This window comes from Quercus suber, unplaced genomic scaffold (genome assembly GCF_002906115.3).
Source record: "Quercus suber isolate HL8 unplaced genomic scaffold, Cork oak 2.0 scaffold_349, whole genome shotgun sequence".
NCBI classification, from domain to species: domain Eukaryota; kingdom Viridiplantae; phylum Streptophyta; class Magnoliopsida; order Fagales; family Fagaceae; genus Quercus; species Quercus suber.
This window is the reverse complement of record NW_027069801.1, coordinates 477,170-497,455: the sequence shown is the minus strand read 5'-3', so window position 1 is coordinate 497,455 and position 20,286 is coordinate 477,170. Positions and strand designations below refer to the sequence as shown.

The window sequence follows — 20,286 nt, the reverse complement described above, 5'->3', positions numbered from 1 at the left end:
CACAGCCAACACAAATGGACTAGTGGTGGTCAGCAAGTACCCCAGACTAGGTAAAGGTGGTTAAAGACTAAAATAGTAAACCAGTCACGACAAGCACTATAAAAATGGGCCTTACCATGCACACAAATAAAAGGGAGGATGGTAACAGGAACCTCCAAGGAAACACAAATAGAAAGCAAGTATTGAGAAAAGAAAGAAAAAAGAAAGATAAAAGGAAAATTAGAACAGAAGGAAAGAAAAAATAAGAGTTAGATCGGCAAGCATGCACTAATAGGTTGATTCCCTCTCTCCCTCTCAAGGCCTTGCTTTCTATCAAAGAAAAAGAATCTTCACTGAACATAAAACATTTAGGCCCATTCCCTCAAAGCAGTTAATTTCTTCCTCTGAAGAGATTATTTGCATTGAGGAAGTGTTTTCCCTTCTCGGTTTCAAGCTCCGAAGTGTTACCAGTGTGGTAGATTGATTTTCCCATTTTCCTAATTCAAGAAACCCATTTATATATTGTTTTACTTTTTGCGTACGGAAGTACTTCTTGCTGCTTCCTTTTGTTTATTTGTCTAGTATTTCTTGTATTATCTTTATTATATCTACTTGCCATAACTTCCCCGTAGTAGCTCTGCTTGCTATGGTATGTGATCAAGATCTGACAAGAAGGGCATAGTTTGTGCACAAGTTGGACCAAAATGAGTCACAGTTAGACCGGTCTCAACTCCCTTACTCAGAATAATTGGGCCCAGTATCGCAAGAAGCAGCTCAGCCCAATATTGTAAAAAAGGCCCACAACAATATTTTAATGACAACTTTGATACAATGATATATAGGTTGTTGCAATAAACAATTTATTCATTGTAATAAATAATTGTTTCATATTTGTCATTGTAATAGATGGTAAAATAATTGATATCAAGTTATTGTAATGATATATTCGTTTCATATTTATCATTGCAATAGAATATGTAAAATAATTAATATCAATCTTTCACGTTTTAATAAAGCGTTAATCATCAAACATTTTGAAAAAGAAATCACACTCTATGGAGCATGAACCAAAAAAAAAAAAAAAAAAGCCATAAAACTTTAGGGATAAAATAAACCCTAAACTTAAGTGTCTAGACTCTAAAGTATAATTTAGTCAAATGAATAAATAAGGAAAATTAACAAAAGTGTTGGCTCTCCCACCTACATGAGTCAAAAATCCAAATGAGAATTCAATCATCAGTTTTGAGATTTTTCATTTAGGCTTTATAATGCGTTTTCTGGTGGGTTTAAGTCAATGAAAGTTACGAAACTAGGAAAGTCTCAGTAGTCCAATAGGGGACTTGGGCTACAAATTCAAATTTCACCTACATAATATAAAAAAAAAGACACTAATTAATGTCTTGATCTGATATAAACAATAATCTCCACGGAGCTAACAACAAAATGTTTTTGAATCCTATCGTATCTATCTAAATTATTCTTCTAAAAAAATGTCAAACACACCATAAATTTGTAAATTACATTTCACTTGTAGTGTGCAATTCCCCCAATCCAATGAACTTGACCTAACACACTAGGTTCGTTTTTTGTAAGTTGAAAGATTTGCTTTTAAATTTATCTTGAAACTTGGGTTGGATCTGGTTTAGAAAAGCAACTCAAGCAATCCAACATGTCTAGTGAGTTTAAATTATAACTTAACTTGTGTAAGTTATAAAAATTCATTGAATAAAAAGTTTAAATAGAAACCTGATTTTTTTTTTTACTACAAATGAACCCAAAGGGGAAAAATTATCTTATTCCTTTTAATTAACTAATCATGATCTATAATTTTTTTTGTTTTTTTCCTCTAATTATTTTTAATTAACTAATTTTATCCACTTTTAATTTATTTTCTTCTTAACTACTTGGCTTTTGATTTTTAATTTTCTAGAAATTTTGCAAGTATAGAAGATGTAAAAAGAAGATGTAATCCAATAGTAGATTTATCAAAATTTATTTCTAATAAAAATGTATTAAGGTTATAGTCTTAGATTACAACCAATTTTGTAACTAAATTTGTCATTTTTTTTAACTAACATTATGTGTTTCACGTTGTTAAGGTCTTCCATCTTCGGATATTGTCCACTTTGCGAGTAGTGTACCCATATCATTGCCTTCCATGAATAACTACACCCAGCAACTCTTAAGCACCTTCCGTATTGATATATAGCCACACCTCAAACAGTTTGCAATGATTGAATTCCAAGTGGGTGTAATGGAAGAGTCCTGCAAACCCGAACCCAACATGTCTAGTGAGTCTAACACTAGACATGTTATGACTTAATCGGATTCCATACTTCTGCAGGACCAAACTCAGCAAATAAAATGTTATTATGATTACAGCTAAGTGAAAAATACCAACTTAAATCATCTTATCTACCCATTTAAAAGAAAAAGAAAACAAAAAAGAGTACAATCTCACAAAGTTGAGCCACTGCAAAAAGTCATGTACGACAGTCAGTGTTCATAAATTGACTAAAAAAAAGTGATTTAATTAGGGGACCATGGCTGATGGCTCACGTGTTTTGGTAAGGTTAGTTGGAGAACCCTCTTTTTTGGTACTAATTAATAATGCTAATGAACGTGTTAAAAGAAGAAAGCTTGCTTTTTATTTCTTGAGCTAACTCCAGTGAATAAACTTGTTTTCCATTGCCCACGTTTTTTTCATTATGACCCACTATTATCTTTCACTTCTCGTTTTATAGGCCACAATATTAAGAGAGCCTCTCCAAAGACCCGGCCCGAGTTACAACCCATGGCAATCAAATGGGTTATTCCCATGTAATTATAATTTGTTGGTAATGTCACTTGCAAGTTCTTTTTTTTTTTAAAGAGAGTTTCAACCTGTGGAGTCTGTTTCTGATGATGCTCTTTATCATCAGACCAAGACACCAATTGGTTTTTGGTATAGGCGGAGATTGAACTTCAGATCTCTTATTCAATCATCAGAGATTTTACCAGTTAAGTTAACTAGAATCCACGCAAGTTCAATAACCATACCATGTGTGTACTTTAAAATTATGCCACATATAGACTTGGCAATAATGACATATCTAAACTGACAATTACTTTATGTGAATCTTAGGGGATTGGTACCATTGATTATAACAAATTTTAAACTTTGTTGATAAGCAAAGAAGTTTTAAACTAAACTCCTTATTTTTAGAAAAATGTTACATGGTAGGAAATAATTACCTCCTTATATTACATGTGATAATAAATGTTACTTGAACACTTGAAAAATATAGAGAAGTGATTTAAAATATATATATATATATATATATATTCCCTTATATTATGGAGTAGTCATTGGCTAAGAAATAACTAAATTTTTTTGCCTAAAAAGAGGACTTCCCATGGAGAAGAAACATCAATAATCAATCATCTAATATCAACACTTCAAAATGTTTTCTTCTAGAAATAGTGTAGTTCTTATAGTTCATTTACATTTCTTATTGTCATCTGCTTTAATGCAAGCAGTAGTATACTTTAATTCTTTGATCCTTGTATGACATTCTTCAATTGAGACAAGTAATTTCTAACATTTCTTTAGTTGTTGATTCTACGTGCATCGATTTTACTATCGTTATTGTATTTTTTATTCTCTTATTGCTTAAGAAAATCTCTTAATTGAGATATTATCGAATAATCTCAATTCTCGAGTTAAAAATTAATTTTTTTGGGGGTAAAACAAGATTTACAAAAGTTGAAAACAGGTAGATTAAAGGTTCCATAATACAGACCAACCTCCACAAAACCAAAAGTTAAGTGGAAATCTTTAAATCAAAGGGCTATTAGCTCTATAATTAAGCATAATTAAGAGTGCTTTTTTTTTTTTTTTGGAAAGGAGGGACAGGTGGATTCAACTTCTCAGCTACAATGAGTGGCGGTCCTAAGATTCCAATATTTTCTTTTTCAGAAAGTTGGCCCATATAATCATATACTAATGTATTTTTCAACTGATAAGATCGCTTTAGAGACATAAGATAAGGACACAGATCATGTTCTCTACTTTATCAATGGTATAAACGAAGCAAACAAGTTACAAACTATATGCAAAGAGAGAGAGAGAAGCAGCTTGAAAATAATATTCTAGGATTGGATACAACAGTCCAGAAGCTCTTTGCATGGTTACTAGGGTGAAGCTAGCCAAATGGGAAGTAAAGAAATAGGAGTGCTTTTCATATTACTCTCCTACCTTTATATTTTTGCAACTTCTAGTCCTCTTCAGAAGGCCTTGCCTTCTTCAGGTACTCATATCTATCTTTGTCATAAGTTTCTCAGATTCTTCTCTTACCTTCATATTTTTGCATATTCAGAAGAACTTTCCCTCTTCAAGTTATTTTCAGCTATGGTTTATGGTTTGAATTAGAAACTCTATTTTGATTATGATGGTCATTCGACCTGCAATTCCTCACATCCTTTTCACGGATTGTACTTCGAGTTGAGACATATAATATAAATCTTTTGCTACAATCTCGTATTCATATTCAAAGTACGGTCAAGAAAGGATGAGTAATGCTACAAACAACATTTTTACTGAGGTGATAAACTGTTATTGATTTCATATCAGACCATCACTTATACCACTTTATTGTCTGCCATTGACAACTTATCCCCTCAACCCCTAGTGGAAAAAATGTGTCCTTGTAGACTTATTGAGGAAGGAATAATACAAATAAAGTATAAGCTTCCAAATTAGATGTGATTGGTTTAACAGAAATGAGATGAAAAACTGACACGTACACAGTCATGCTTTTGTTATCTTCTCTCAAGAATTCCAATTCCAGGGTGCACACTTTTTTGTTAAAAATGGATTCTGGTAAATTTGTTCTCTAATGGTGGTGCTAAATACATCTAACTTTCGTATAATGGGAAAGTTCAAAAGGCAATACCTTGGCAGAACAGACATACGCTTTATACAAGCGCCCTTCAAAAGACAGAAACACCATGACACCCACATTAGAGGTTGACTTTCATGGACCAAAATTAAAGAGTAGGAATCCCATGTCTAGAAAATTTGATTGTTTTATAGCATAATGGTACACTAAACACTGAACCTAAGGAAATTCTGTTATTCGCCTTCTACTTTAAGATATTACACTGTTTTGGCATAAAGACTCAAAAGGTATCAAAAGTGAAATTATTTTTTGATCATAATTGAAACTTTGAATCTCCCAGATGACAACAAATTCCTGTCTCCACATTGAAAAAAGGCTCTTATATTTCTGCTGCGTCAATATTCATATGAGCTAGTCAATAGCAATTAAGGAGATTGGGAGTTGTTCTATAAGCTAATTTTTTGCTTTTGAATTTTTATGTACAACTTTTAAAACTTCATTTTTTTTTTATGTACAACTTTTAAAACTTCATTTTTTCTTACTCTTTTTCCTTTTTTAAAAATATAAGTATACTTTAACATACTTTTAGAAAAAAAAAAGAAAAAAAAAAAAGAAAAGAAAGGGCTAGTTAGTAAGTTTTTATAAGGAAACTTATGCCTGCTACTTGAACAGCGTGCAGTGCACTCACAAAAATTTCCAAAGATCTCTTGTGCACCATTAGTTGTCTCTGCCATTAGTCCTCACTTTTATTCTCTTTAGGATAAGTAAAAATTCATCATTATGTAAATGCATGATTTTATATTGTTCTTGACTACGTAATAAGAGAAATTTTTTGATGAAATCATTTTTCCTTCTCATAGTTCATAAAAATTAAGCTCCATACAACCTTAGTTTTGGAAGCATTTGTTATCATTCTATACCTATCAAAAAAGTTTTGGAAGTATTGTTCCACCATCCTGCTATGCAAAACAAAACTTAGCTATACACTAGTACTGCTACTCCACAAGATAGAGATGCTTCTTTTCTTTTCTTCTTCATTTTTTTCTTTCGTTTACAAATGCACTCAATAGTTTTTGAACTTGCAACTTCACTTTCCACCTAATAGATCTTGACTACACAAGACACAGTTAAAAATACTTTAATTAGTAGCAAAAGATTGAAAGTAATAGGAGTGCAAACCTAGAGGCTAGAACAGAGTGCTGTGGTACTTTGACGCGAAGGGAAAATCTTAGGAGAGCAAACTCATAACCTGGTAGTAGAACTGAAAATAATAAAAGTACAGCCCTAGAAGAAATTCAGTTCAGCATTTGATAAATAATATGAGAGCAAACCAGGTTGATTTCATTCAGGTTAGAAAAATTCTGCAATTCCAGCCAAAACTCTTGGATTGCTTAATTAAAGCAACATCAGCATTTAAGATCAAAGAGAAACATAGGCTGACAGAGAACTAACCCTTCCATCAAAAAAATTGGTGGCTAGAACTACGTGCTCTACATTATAAACTGGAAGCCAGTCAACCAATCTAACATCCTACTTTGTATCCAATGTATTTGCTATCCCTTTTTAGCTTAAGCTTGAAGCACAAAGGCTTGTCTCTCTGTGATGCCATTGATAGCATGTGTCAGTAATAAAAAATTTCAAGATCTATTTATCATCATAGGTTTTATCTTATTTTTCTTCTCCCATATTTGTTCCCTATGTCAAACGCAAAGCCAGCTCCATGAAGAACATTTTGGCATCCATCTGTTCCCAATCACGTTCGAGGCAAAGTCCTTCCATGACACCTTTTCCAAGTATTGGTCTATGCTAGGTAATTTCTAATACTTTTGCAGATTCTTTGCAGGAAACTCACTTGGGAGCAAAAGTTGCACATAGTCATGACAGCAGTTATATTGGTAATAGTGGAAGAAGTGCTATAAAACATAGCAGCAAGTTTGAACATGCCGCCGGTGGTGGATCCGCTGGCGCTGGTGAGAGTGGACATAATGGTGGGTCAAGCTCACCTGCACAAGGAGGTAGAAATTTCATCCCAGTATATGTAGCAGGTGCCGCAAATAATCGTCAGAACCATCACCGTGGATCTGGAAACTGCAACCAAAACTCCATAGGAATTTCAACCTTAGTTGCAGTGACCGTGGGGTCTCTCATTACACATTTTTATTTGCTAAAATGAAGAAGATATATACGTTGCTTCTACTTTGTTTGTATGGGTTGGTTGTTGTAAGCTTTTTAGATTAATGTTTTGCTGTAAATAACAAACCTGTATTGGGTTGACTTTGGTAAATGTTTTTCGTTTGCTATCTTAAAATTATGCATATACAAGCTTGTTTGCATGTATTAATTGCATTTGCCTTTTTTAGATCAATGCTTGAATTGGTGTTGAAGGGTGCAAGGTAAAGATGTTTCCAAAATAAATTATACACATGAATCCTGAGAGACAAGGAAAAACAAAAACCAGATGATTTTTGAAAGAGAGTGTGCATGCGCGTGTGAGCATGGACTCTTACTTGTCCACGCAAGTTCACAAGCACCAACAGGAGTTTGTGTGTGTGAAAGAGAAGGGGGGAAGCGGTGCTAGAGACCAGAGAATAGATAGAATAATTGTATAATGACCTTGCTCATTTGTTCGCTTCTTTCAATTATGAGCATAGATTGAATCTTGGACTGGACGCTAGGAAGATTTTTCTACAGAGAGATGATAATAGAAAGTGAAAATGAGAACACCAATGAGCTCTAAGTCAAATGACACTCCAAATTGAGTGAAGGGTAAGGTACAACCAAGAATTCTGCAGCTCTAATATTGTTCAGAAATTTTAGATCTAGTCATATGAACCTGTGTTGAGCACTCTAGCAGTTTAATCATTATAACTGAAAGAGGAAAAATGTACGACGACAGAACCTAGTGTAACGGACCGAGCTGTTCATTTGTTTATGGGCTGTAAAACGGTGTGCAAGATCCGTTGAAGACGGATCCGTAATGAACGGATGGAGTATAGACGGATTGATTGACCATGGGTCAGTCAATCACTCTTGATATGAATACTTGCGGCACACACCATAGAAGCCTAAACAGAATCCTAATGCAAGGAGGATTCCAGAGATTACGCATATTGATGAAGATCTTCTCTATAAGGAAAAGACTTGTCCACCACGTTTTGGACTCCTAAAGAGGATTTCTACAAGAAAAGGACTTCGACTCCAAGTAAAAGAGGTCAACTTTCGACCACTATAAAAACCTCAATATTCTCACAAGTTAAAGTACGCATAATAAACCCTCTCTAGCACTCTAGAGCTAAAAAAGATTTTAACTTCACCTTCGGAGGGTATTTGGCTGGCACCACACCGATGCTCTTTGTAGGTTTTCTCTTTCTTGCTATGCAGGTGACTTTCTGAGCATGTGAGCGACGTGTAATTCATTGGTGATTTTTTAGACTTCATCAGTTGGCGCCGTCTGTGGCAAAGTAAGCGATTGGTCGTTGCTTTATCCCTGAGACAGAAGAGTTGCATGGTGCTCACTCGCTCGATAGCAACAACCAATGACATCTAAGGAGAGGAACCACCCACAACTGCCCTCGAGAGACAGGTTTGAACTCTCACCGCAACCGTGAAACGTCTCACCAAACAAAACCACGACCTAGAAGAACAGCTGCGTTAGAAAAACGCGGCACCCAACAACCAAAGGGAGGACCAGGAAGGTACCAGTGACATGCGAAGAGATCGAGAAGGGCTTGAAGGCAGCAATGCCCCAAGCAGGCCAGAACAGCAAAACATGAGCCTCCCATCCCTCATGGATGCAGCTCCACCTCCTATTTTCGCAGAGATGCAGGCGATGAAAGAACAAATGGAGGTCATGATGAACGCCCTCAAGGGACGAGTGTCCAGTGATCTTGACGACCTAGTCAACCGGACCGACTCTCCATTCACCGCCCCCGTCAATTCCTTTCCCCTACTGCATAAGTTCCAGATGCCACAGATAGAGAGTTATGATGGAGTCAAGGATCCTCTAAATCACCTGGAGACCTTCAAGACCTTGATGCATCTTTAAGGGGTACCAGACGAAATCATGTGCAGGGCCTTCCCTACAACGCTGAAGGGTCCCGCAAGAATATGGTTCAGTAGGCTAACACCAAACTCCATTAGCACTTTCAAAGAGTTAAGCGCTTAGCTCACTTCACACTTCATAGGGGGGCACAGGTATAAGAAATCCACAGCATGCTTGATGAGCATCAGGCAAAGAGAGGACGAGACGCTGAGATCCTACATAGCTCGCTTCAATAAGGAAGCACTTTCGATCGATGAAGCCGACGACAAGATACTGGTAACAGCCTTCACAAACGGGTTGCAAAAGGGTAAGTTTTTGTTCTCACTATACAAAAACGACCCCAAGACCATGTCAGAGGTACTCTATAGGGCCACTAAGTACATGAACGCAGAAGACGCTCTACTGGCCCGGGAGGAAAAACCTAGGAAGAGAGAGCGATAGGGAGATGCACGACAGGATCAAGGGTAGAAGAGACCAAGGACAGGAGACAGAAGGGATGAAAGGCGCCCTAAACCCTAGGGAGGAAGGTTCACAAGCTTCACACCACTAAATGCCCCAATAGACCAGGTCCTGATTCAGATCAAGGACAAGGAGGCACTGACGTTTCCAGGAAAACTGAAGAGCGATCCAAACAAGTGACCTAGAGACAAGTACTGCCGCTTCCACCGAGATCACGGTCATGACACGGCCGATTGCTACGACTTAAAGCAACAGATTGAGGCCTTCATCAGACAAAGAAAGTTGCAGAAATTCGTCAGCAAAGAAAGAGTGGATCCCAATCACCAAGAGTAGGCCCCTTGACGGGATAACGAGCGTCCTAGACCCCCCATCGAAGACATAAGGATGATTGTAGGGGGAACTGCGACTACTGACTCCTTCAAAAAAGCTCGAAAGACGTACCTTAAGATGGTCCAGAACATCCAGCTAACAGGCTCTATACCTAAGATAGCACGGAGGGAAAGCCCCATCATTGGGTTCTCCGAGAAAGACGCGAGAAGGCTCCACTACCCACACGACGGCGCTAGTTGTCAGCGTACGTGTGGGGGACTATAATGTTCACCGAATGTTGGTCGATAACGGTAGCTCGGCTAATATCCTATACTATCTAGCGTTCCAGCAAATGGGGATTGACAGAACGCGATTGATACCAACAAACGCTCCACTGGTCGGTTTTGGAGGAATAAGGGTATTCCTGTTAGGCTCGATCACACTCTCGGTAACGGTGGGCGATTATCCACGACAGATCACAAAGGACGTAACATTCCTTGTGGTGGACTGCTCGTCTGCTTACAATGGTATTCTCGGACGACCTACACTTAACTCATGGAAAGCGGCAACATCGACATACCACCTAATGATCAAGTTCCCTACGGACTATGCGATTGGGGAGTTGCGAGGAGACCAAGTGGCCGCCCGAGAATGCTACATTGCCATGCTAGAAATGGAAGATCACCAACAGACCATGTGTATAGAAGAACAACGAATCGTAGCAGAGCCGGTTAAAGAATTGGAAGAGATAGCACTTGACGAATCAAAGCCTGAGCGGACGACTAGGTTAGGGACATTAGCTAGCCAACCAATACGTCAAGCCCTCACAGCATTCCTAAGGAGGAACCAAGACGTATTCGTGTGGAGCCATGAGGACATGCCCGGGATTGATCCCTCAGTCATGGTTCATAAGCTTAACGTGAATCCTGCATCCTCACTCGGCCGGCAGAAAAAGCGAGTTTTCACTCAGGAATGAGACAGAGCGATAGCGGAAGAGGTCAGGAAACTACTAGAGGCAGAGTTCATTCAGGAAATATATTACCCAAACTGGTTGGCGAATGTAGTCATAGTCAAGAAGGCTAATGGGAAGTGGCGAATGTGCGTCGATTTCACGGACCTTAACAAGGCGTGCCCGAAGGACAGTTACCCCCTCCCGCAGATAGATACTTTGGTCGACTCAACGGCCAGACACCGGCTCTTAAGCTTCATGGACGCCTTTTCGGGCTACAATCAAATCAAGATGAAGGAAGCTGATCAAGAGAAAACTTCTTTTGTCACCAGCTAAGGACTTTTTTGCTATAAGGTGATGTCATTCGGACTCAAGAACGCGGGAGCGACGTACCAGAGACTAATGAACAAAATGTTCACGCACCATATTGGGAGGAACGTACAAGTCTACATTGATGACATGTTGGTCAAGAGCCTGCGCGAAAATGACCACCTAAATGACCTCCAAGAGACGTTTGACACCCTTCGGTCATACAACATGAAGCTGAATCCAAGCAAGTGTGTGTTCGGAGTAACGGTGGGGAAATTCTTGGGATTCATGGTATCCCAAAGAGGTATAGAGGTCAACTCAGAAAAGATACAAGCTATTATGAAGTTAAAACCACCAAGGACGGTGAAAGAGGTGCAAAGCTTGAATGGCAAAATCGCAGCCTTAAACAGGTTCGTCTCTAAAGCAACGGACAAATGTCTACCATTCTTCCGCACCTTGAGGAAATCATTCGAGTGGACGGACGAGTGTCAGAAGGCATTTGAAGACCTAAAAAAATAACTCGCCTCTCCACCATTACTCAGCCCGTTTAAACTAGGGGAAAAACTCTACCTGTACATAGCAGTTTCGCAAGCAGCGGTAAGCGCGGCCTTAGTAAGAGAAGAGGAAGGATCTCAACGACTCATTTATTTCATAAGTAGGGGTTTCTAGGGGGCAGAAGAAAGGTACCCCCAGATGGAGAAGTTGGCCTTCGCACTGGTAACTGCAGCCCGAAAACTCAAACTATATTTCTAAGCCCATACCACCATAGTCTTGACGGATCAGCCCCTAAAAAGAGCAATGAGCAATCCTGAAGCTGTCGGACGAATGGCTCTGTGGGCAATAGAGCTGAGCGAGTTTGATATACAGTATCGCCCGCGAACTGCAATAAAGGGGCAAGCAGTGGCAGACTTCATCGCCGAATACACTCAATTAGAAGGTAAAGGGGCAGACATCCTCAGACAATGGAGCATCCACACAGACGGATCTTCAAACAGGCAAGCTGGAGGTGCCGGTGTGGTAATCCAAACCCCTGACGGAGATAAAATCGAATGCATGATTCAGCTGAACTTCCCAACGACCAACAATGAGGCCGAGTATGAAGCATTGGTGGCAGGATTAGACCTTGCAAAGGTAGCAGGTGCCGAGAACATGGTCGTACATTGTGATTCTCAGGTAATAACAAGTTAGATTAGCGGCATCTACGAGTGCAGAAATGAAAGGATGAAGAAGTACTTGGAAGAAGTCAAGAATCAGATCAGCAGCCTCAAAGTCAGATTCGTCCAAATCTCAAGGGAAGAGAACGAATGTGCCGACCGTCTGGCAAAAGCAGCCTCAGCAGAATTTATGATAGTCCCCGATCAGGTATTGTCGTTTGTCCAAATTTCCTCAATTATTGACGACGGAACAAAAGTGCAGGAGGTGAAGTCTGAGAACAATTGGACTACGCCATTAATAGCATACCTAAAGACGGGCACACTATCAAACGGAAAAGACGTAGCCAGGAAACTAAAAGTCCAAGCCTCGCGATTTGTATTAATCAATGATGTCTTATACAAAAGGAGATTCTCACGACCGTACCTGAAGTGTTTGGGTCATGAGGAAGCAAACTACGTAATGAGAGAAGTCCACAAGGGTATTTGTGGAAACCATTTAGGGGCACGGTCCTTAGCACACAAATTGATCCGAGCAGGGTATTATTGGCCCACAATGCAAAAGGACGCACAAGCTTACGTCAAGACTTGCGACAAATGTCAGAGGTTCAGTAATCTGATCAGGCAACCAACTGAGGAGCTGACACCCATGACGGCCCCTTGGCCATTCGCCCAATGGGGGCTAAACATCATGGGCCCCTTCCCGACGGTAGCAAGGCAGCTTAAATTTCTGGTAGTTGGCATCGACTACTTCACTAAGTGGGTGGAAGCAGAAGCCCAAGCCACTATCACAGAGAAAAACATTTGAAACTTTGTATGGAGGAATATTATCTGCAGGTACGGGATACCAAGAGTGCTTGTCTCCGATAATGGAAAACAGTTCAACAACAGCGCATTTAGGGACTTTTGTTCGAAGCTGGGTATTAAAAATCATTACTCCTCGTTCGCACATCCACAGGCCAACGGACAAGTCGAGGTCACAAACCGGTCTCTGTTCAAGATAATCAAGACCCGGCTCAAGGGGGCATATCGTACTACGGTAAGAACACCTACAGGAGAAACGCCGTTCTAGCTAACAGATGGAAGTGATGTTGTCATCCCAGCGGAGGTAGGGCTTACGAGCTATCGGGTGGAGAACTACAACGAGGATAAGAACGAAGAGGCCTTGCGGCTTCAGCTAGACTTAATGGACGAGGTTCAGGCTACAGCAGAGCAGAGGTTGGCGCGATACTAGAACCTCATGGAAAAGTACTACAACTCCAATGTCAGACATAGAGACTTTCGAATCGGAGATCTTGTGCTACGTAAGGTAATGAGAGCTGCTAGAGATCCTTCGCAAGGAAAGCTCGGCCCAAACTGGGAAGGACCATACAGGATCTCATCATGGCAAAGGAAAGGGACCTACCACCTCGAAACTTTAGACGGACAGAGACTTCAACACCCATGGAACGCGGAGCACCTGCGGAAATACTACCAGTAGAAGCAACCCAAAGAGCATTGATGCTCCCCCAATCTCCAGTTTATTGCTGAATTTTTAATTTAAACAATTATTTCTGTTATTTAGTTTTGATATCGCTAGTTTTTACTGCGAACAGTTCTTTCTACAAGTGCCTATTTAAGCCCAAGGGGGGCAGGTACTTTTTTAGAAAAAACGCATGGTTTTCTTTTTTAATTTATAAGAGGAATATTCAGACACAACTATGTTTTTTCTACTAAAAATTTCTAAGTCCAATGGAGGACAGATATAATCTAGTCCCCAAGATGGACGGATCATTCCAAGAGGATGAAAATTTCAAAGTCCAATAGAGGACGGATATAAATTAGTCCCTAAGATGGATGGATCATCCCAAGAGGATGAAAATTTCAAAGTCCAATGGAGGACGGATATAATCTAGTCCCCAAGATAGACAGATCATCCCAAGAGGATGAAAATTCCTAAGTGCAATGGAGGACGGATATAATTTAGTCCCCAAGATGGACGGATCATCCCAAGAGGATGAAAATTTCAAAGTCCAATGGAAGATGGATATAATTTAGTCCCCAAAATGGACGGTTCATCCCAAGAGGATGAAAGTTTCTAAGTCCCATGGAGGACGGATATAATTTAGTCCCCAAGATGGATGGATCATCCCAAGAGGATGAAAATTTCTAAGTCCAATGGAGGACATATATAATTTAGTCCACAAAATGGATAGATCATCCCAAGAGGATGAAAGTTTCTAAGTCCTATGGAGGACGGATATAAATAAGTCCACAAAATGGACGGACCATAACAAAGTCCAAAAATGGACGAATATAATTCCGCAAGACGGACGGACCATCCCAAGAGGATGAAAACCCAAAGTTCAAAAATAAACGGAAATGAATAAAGATCTACCAAGTGGACGGTCCATCACATAAAATAAACAGATATATCCAAAAAGTGGACAGAGCTCTATGAACAAAGTACCAAATGAGTAAACGGATTAATCGAAACAAAGACAAGTATTAATAATAATAATAATAAAAAGAGCTCGCAAAGGGAAGATGTCTACAAACACATGACGGAGTAATAACATTGTCCTCCAAATATTCTTACATGCATTTTAAAAAAAAAAAAAAAAAACTAAGTTATTACAAATTGTCAGCAGGCATATCTCTCTCATCGTCATGACGGGCCTGATCATCCTTAGGACCGTTTTCAACAACCGTCTGGTCAACAGGAGCTTCACGGATAGGGGGGGTTCTCACCAAAGAGATCGTTCGTATCATCTGATTGGATGGGTTGGACGAATGTTTGCTCGGGGGCAGTAATAGTGACGGTTGACAAGTCCATCTCTGGATGCAAGGTCTTCACCTGACGAATGGCATCGTCAAAACCGTCGTTACATGAAAGGCTTAGCTCCGTAATTAGGGCGTTGGAGTCACGATACTCACATATCGCGACCTCCTTAGCCTGACGGACCTCCTTGTCCTTTTCCTCCAGAGCTTTCTTCAGACGCTCCGTCAGCTTGATACATTCATCCCTAGTCGTTTCAGCCATTTTAAGTTTCTGCTCTTGGACGACCTTCCAGGTCTTCAACTTGAGCAGCTCGTCCTCCGTCACCTTGGCCTTCGCACGTACACGGTCTAAGGTCGTTTCATGGTTGAGACACCGTCCTATCATCCCTTTCATCATAATCATGGCCTGGAAGAAAACATAAGTTAAACTTGAAAGGAAAAGGAGAAGGGGGAAATGACGAACTCTATGACGACGGATGAGTTACCTGTGCAATGCTGAAAAAGGGTCGTCTCTCTCATCGCCTCTGTCGAGTGGTTACCCAAGTCTTCATAGTCCTTAGTGGTTATGATGGACAAGAGCCTCTCAAGGGTGTACTTGGAGTCCTCGCGGAGTAAGACGGGCGGTTTCTTTTGACTTGCGGACGGACCTGTCATTAGGCCCTTACCGGCCCCATGCTTCACGGGGGTGACCGTCTTAGCCCCCCCGGCCATCAAGCCAATGACGGGCTCTAGAGAAACCTTGGGCTGTTTGGGTGCACGGTCAATCTTTGACAGTTGCTTCCTTTTTAGTAGTGGCTTGCTGGAGCCCATCCCCATAAGATCCGTTTCGGCTTCTTTGTTTTTAGCAGCTTGTAATTTGATAGCCGCTCTCCTTTTGGCATTGTCCATTTTTGAAGAGGTAGACGGGTAAAAAAATAAAAAAAAAAATTTGAACAAGGAAGAACGACGGACTTACGTTGACGGGTGCGCTCTTTGTACTTAATTGCCACTGGAGTTGGCTCGGGCCCATCACAGTACCAGTGGATGGTATTGAGATTGACGAGTTTGGCCCAAGTTTGCTCCTCTGGTTTGGACTTAGCAAAAATTTTCTCAAGAAAACTGAACTCCTCGAGAGTGACTTGTGGATGCCGTCGGACTATGCAAAAGAAGACAGACGTTCAGAGCACAATAAATATTAAATAAAATTAGAATAATTGCTATATGAAGGGTTCATACCAGATGGGTTTAATACGCCCCAAATCTTGTCGACGGGCATGTGATTCGTTTCCCCTGGATAACACATCCAACCGTCTCCCTCAATGAAAAAATAACGGCTCTTCCAATCTCTATTAGAATCTGCGGTTTCGTAGATCACTTTCAGGACGGGGCTCCTAGGAACGAAACTATAAATCCCCCTTGATTTATCTATCTCGTTTGAACGATAGCAGTGGAGGAATTCCCGTACCGTCAGCCTTCTTCTACCGTCCGTCATTGCTCCGTACATGACCTCTATTGCTATGAAGACCTTTCAAGTGTTTGGGGATATTTGGCTGACGGATAAACCTAGGTATTTGAGGAGTTCACGGTGTAGGGAACTCAAAGGAAACCTGAGGTCTGCCTTGAGCATCTGTTCATACACCCCAACACCATCCACTCCTTCATAGTAGCATTTTTCTGACTTGTAGGGCAGACGGATAGGGATGTAGTCTAGAATTTGGTAAAGGGCCCTAAGGGTATTAAAATGTAGTTCTTTAATGGTGGATATAAAGGCATTCACCATCCATTCTGGAAGCATGATGAACTCCCTAAGTCCATCAGCTCCTACGACGGATCTAACTATTTGCTCTTCTTCATCAGCGGAACCCTCTTTTATCTCAATCATTTCCATATCCTTATTTGTTGAGGACCAGGAAGATGAAGACGGACTACTCTCCTTGCTCAGATCGTCTTGGTCTTTGCGACCTGACGGATATACCTCTTCGTAGTCCGTCCCGTTACGGACGATTGACTGATTACTTGACGCACTAGACATGGCCTACATGTAATGACAAAACCTAAGACTCTGACAGGTTTGGAAAGAGTGACGGGGGCATAAAGTCTAAGAAAATATATATAACACCAAAAAGTAAATGAGAATTAAAAAGAGGACGGATAAAAGATTACTTACCAAGATTACGGAATGAGCAAACAAAATTGTAGACGACAGGTGTAGGAGCTGAACGGAGTGGTCTCTAACAGGTGTGGCAGACGTGCTCTGGCAATATTTTTCAGTAGAAAGTAGAAAAATGAGAGGCGGAAGGGGTGTTATTTATAGAAAAGGTGCACGGAAGATGAAACGACACCTTGTTCTAAAACAACAGCTATTAAAAGAATGACACGCGGCAAGTCATAAATAAATTCTTGCTAAACCTGTCAGGGTACAGGAATAAGCTCACGGAGTCATGTATCATGGCCGTTTACCTGAGACTTTGAACCGTCACCCCATCGGTCCATTTGCTTATGAATGACAGACCCATCAGGTGAGGGGGCAATTGAAAGAGGAAAAATGTACGACGATAAAACCTAGTGTAACGGATCGAGCTGTTCATTTTTTTATGGGCTGTAAAACAGAAGAGCCTCTGGTGTGCAAGACCCATTGAAGACGGATCTGTAATGAACGGATGGAGTATAGACGGATTGATTGACCATGGGTCAGTCAATCACTCTTGATATGAATACTTGCGGCACACACCATAGAAGCCTAAACAAAATCCTAATGCAAGGAGAATTCCAGAGATTATGTATATTGATAAAGATCTTCTCTATAAGAAAAAGACTTGTCCACCACGTTTTGGACTCCTAAAAAGGATTTCTACAAGAAAAGGACTTCGACTCCAAGTAAAAGAGGTCAACTTTCAACCACTATAAAAACCCCAATACCCTCACAAGTTAAGGTACGCATAATAAACCCTCTCTAGTACTTTGGAGCTAAAAAAGATTTTAACTTGACCTTCGGAGGGTATTTGGCCGACACCACACCGGTGCTCTCTGTAGATTTTCTCTTTCTTGCTGCGCAGGTGACTTTCTGAGTGTGTGAGCGACGTGTAATTCATTCGTGATTTTTCAGACTTCATCAATAACTAATCAAGCCTTGTTGAGGATCTATATAAAAAAAGATACTAATATGCGTAAATGTGCATGTTTGTGCACCAATTTGTTCAGGTAATATAATACATGGGTCAAAATGCATTTTAGACGATTTGTTTCTAACTGCATCAGTCATATGCATTAGCAAAAGACTGACTCAAAAAGAACGGTGCAATATTGAATCCTAAGGGCCATAGACAGGGATTTCTTCATGTACAGAGTACAGACCAAAACTGACCTAAGACCTCAATGGCATGAGCATTATGGTTATTTTACTAAAAGTCCAACTATAGTTCATCTTAGCCATCCATGTGTCCGTGAAGATCATTAAATATCAGTCATGCATCTGTTTGAAGAATATTCTGAGTATTTAAGGACAGTTTGGGAAATACATAATACGATGTCCTTAAGGTATTGGCAGAGGCTGAAGGCAAACCAAAGGTCAAAACCAAGGCTCAAGGACTTGTTGCACTATGTTGGCAAGAAGAAGAGTAGGTCCACATGCAAGGACCCAATGTTGTGTACACTAGCAAGATGAGAGGTTGGATACAACAAAGAAAAAATTATCTTATGAGATTGTCTTATAAGATATCTCACAGTATGCGTGGGTCTCATATGTTGTGAAAGAGATGTCTCATGAGATATCTTCTCCAAACAAAGAGATGAGTGAGGGATCGCTACTGCAGGTTATAAAGAATGTATCCTAATACAAACAAGAAGTCAGGAAGCCTTTAGCACTATGTGATGCCCCACTAACAGCCTGAATTGTGCACCACTACCCAGCAGAGGAGAAATTATTGGTTCCTCTGGGAGGACCACTGATGTGGTCCTCCCAGCTCTTGCCAGCCAATAGGAAAGTGCAATGTGGCCATTTTTTTCTGATTCAGCTCCACATCAACACTTACTTATTACCTTAACTCTTGATAACAAAACCAAACAAGGTTAAAACTCGACTCCACTTACCCATAGCTGGAAACCCAAAATCAAAGACTTATTCTACCTCAAGCTCTCACTTCTTCCTTCTTCTTTTGATATTCGTTCTCAACTCACTCTTTCCTTTTCTTTTATTTTTTCTCTGTGGAAATTTTTTGTTGTTGTTGTTTATTGTGATTTCTAGGATTCTGATCCACCATTGCCGGAAACCATGGGTTCTCCGGTGAGTCCTTCGTGACTTCTCTCTCCATGCATGATCTGAGTCACCGTCGTTGCCTCCAGTTTTCTCTCTTCTACCATGGCTTTCTAGGAACGTACTTCCCATTTCCAATCTCTAGGTCTTTTTAACTCTTGTTCTCTATTTGGTTACCGAGAAAATATTATAGCAAAGCAAGTGAAAAAGAAGAACCAAGGTTTTTTTTTTTTTTTTTTGAAAAAGATTTTAAGTGGTTTTGGATCGGAATAACTCGCCTCAGCCGAGTTAAGCAGAATCTGAGATTAAGAGTTGTATTTTCTTTACTTTTTTTCCTTACACTTTCTCGGTAGCCAAACAGAGGAAATAGCATAATTGTAACTGGTAGTGTATGCGTATTGAAGTTGAAGCATGTGTAGAGATTGATGCGTACTGATTAAAGTTTCTTTCTTCTGTTTTCTCTACATTTTTTTCTTGTTTCCTAAAGGATTTGGCATCTTCAAGTTCGTTTTGGTGAGGATTCTGAATAAGGAAATTTACTTTTAGTTCATTCAGAGAAGCGTCTCTCTCTGTTGCGGTGGATTTAAAAAAAAAAAAACTTTATTTGTGAATGGATTTGAATTTCAATTATTTGTGCTAAAAAAATGTGCCGTTAAATACAGAGACGGATCTCTACTGATTTGTTGTCGCCTTTGGTTTTTTTATTTTTTGCAGTAGCATCGGCATATCAGAGGAGGATTGTATTTCAATTTCGATTTTGGGTTTCTAGCTGTGGGTAAGTGGAGCTAAGTTTTAACCTTGGTTTGGTTTTGTTAACAAGAGTTAAGGTAATGGGTAAGTGCTGATGTGGAGCTGAATCAGAAAAAAAATGGCCACATGGCACTTTTTTATTGGCTGGCAGGAGCTAGGAGGACCACATCAATGGTCCTCCCGGAGGAACCAATAATTTCTCCCGGCAGAAACAGCGTGGCAGAATGCTAAGGAATTTGTAATAATATTATATTTGCATCCAATGAGAGCCTTACACCTATAAAGGGATCACCTCTCCCCTTAGCCTATAAAAGGGTAAGGGTTGATCCCCACAGACACAAGTTAACTAAGAGCTAGAGAGCACAACACACTCACACCCATAGCTCATTGTGCACATTATAGTGTTCTTGTTGCTTGTCATTTTTCTTCAATTAATATGGTGGCTGGAAGTAGAGTTCTCTCTACTT

The 20,286-nt window shown here is 40.0% G+C and overlaps 1 long non-coding RNA gene across 1 annotated transcript; it reads left to right on the top strand.

Annotated features, from left to right (window-relative positions):
- Positions 1 to 3,825: 3,825 nt before the first annotated feature.
- Positions 3,826 to 7,192, top strand: LOC112025364 (uncharacterized). Its single transcript, XR_010623607.1, has 2 exons — positions 3,826 to 4,268; positions 6,692 to 7,192. It is a non-coding gene; the product is annotated as an uncharacterized LOC112025364 (long non-coding RNA).
- Positions 7,193 to 20,286: the final 13,094 nt, after the last annotated feature.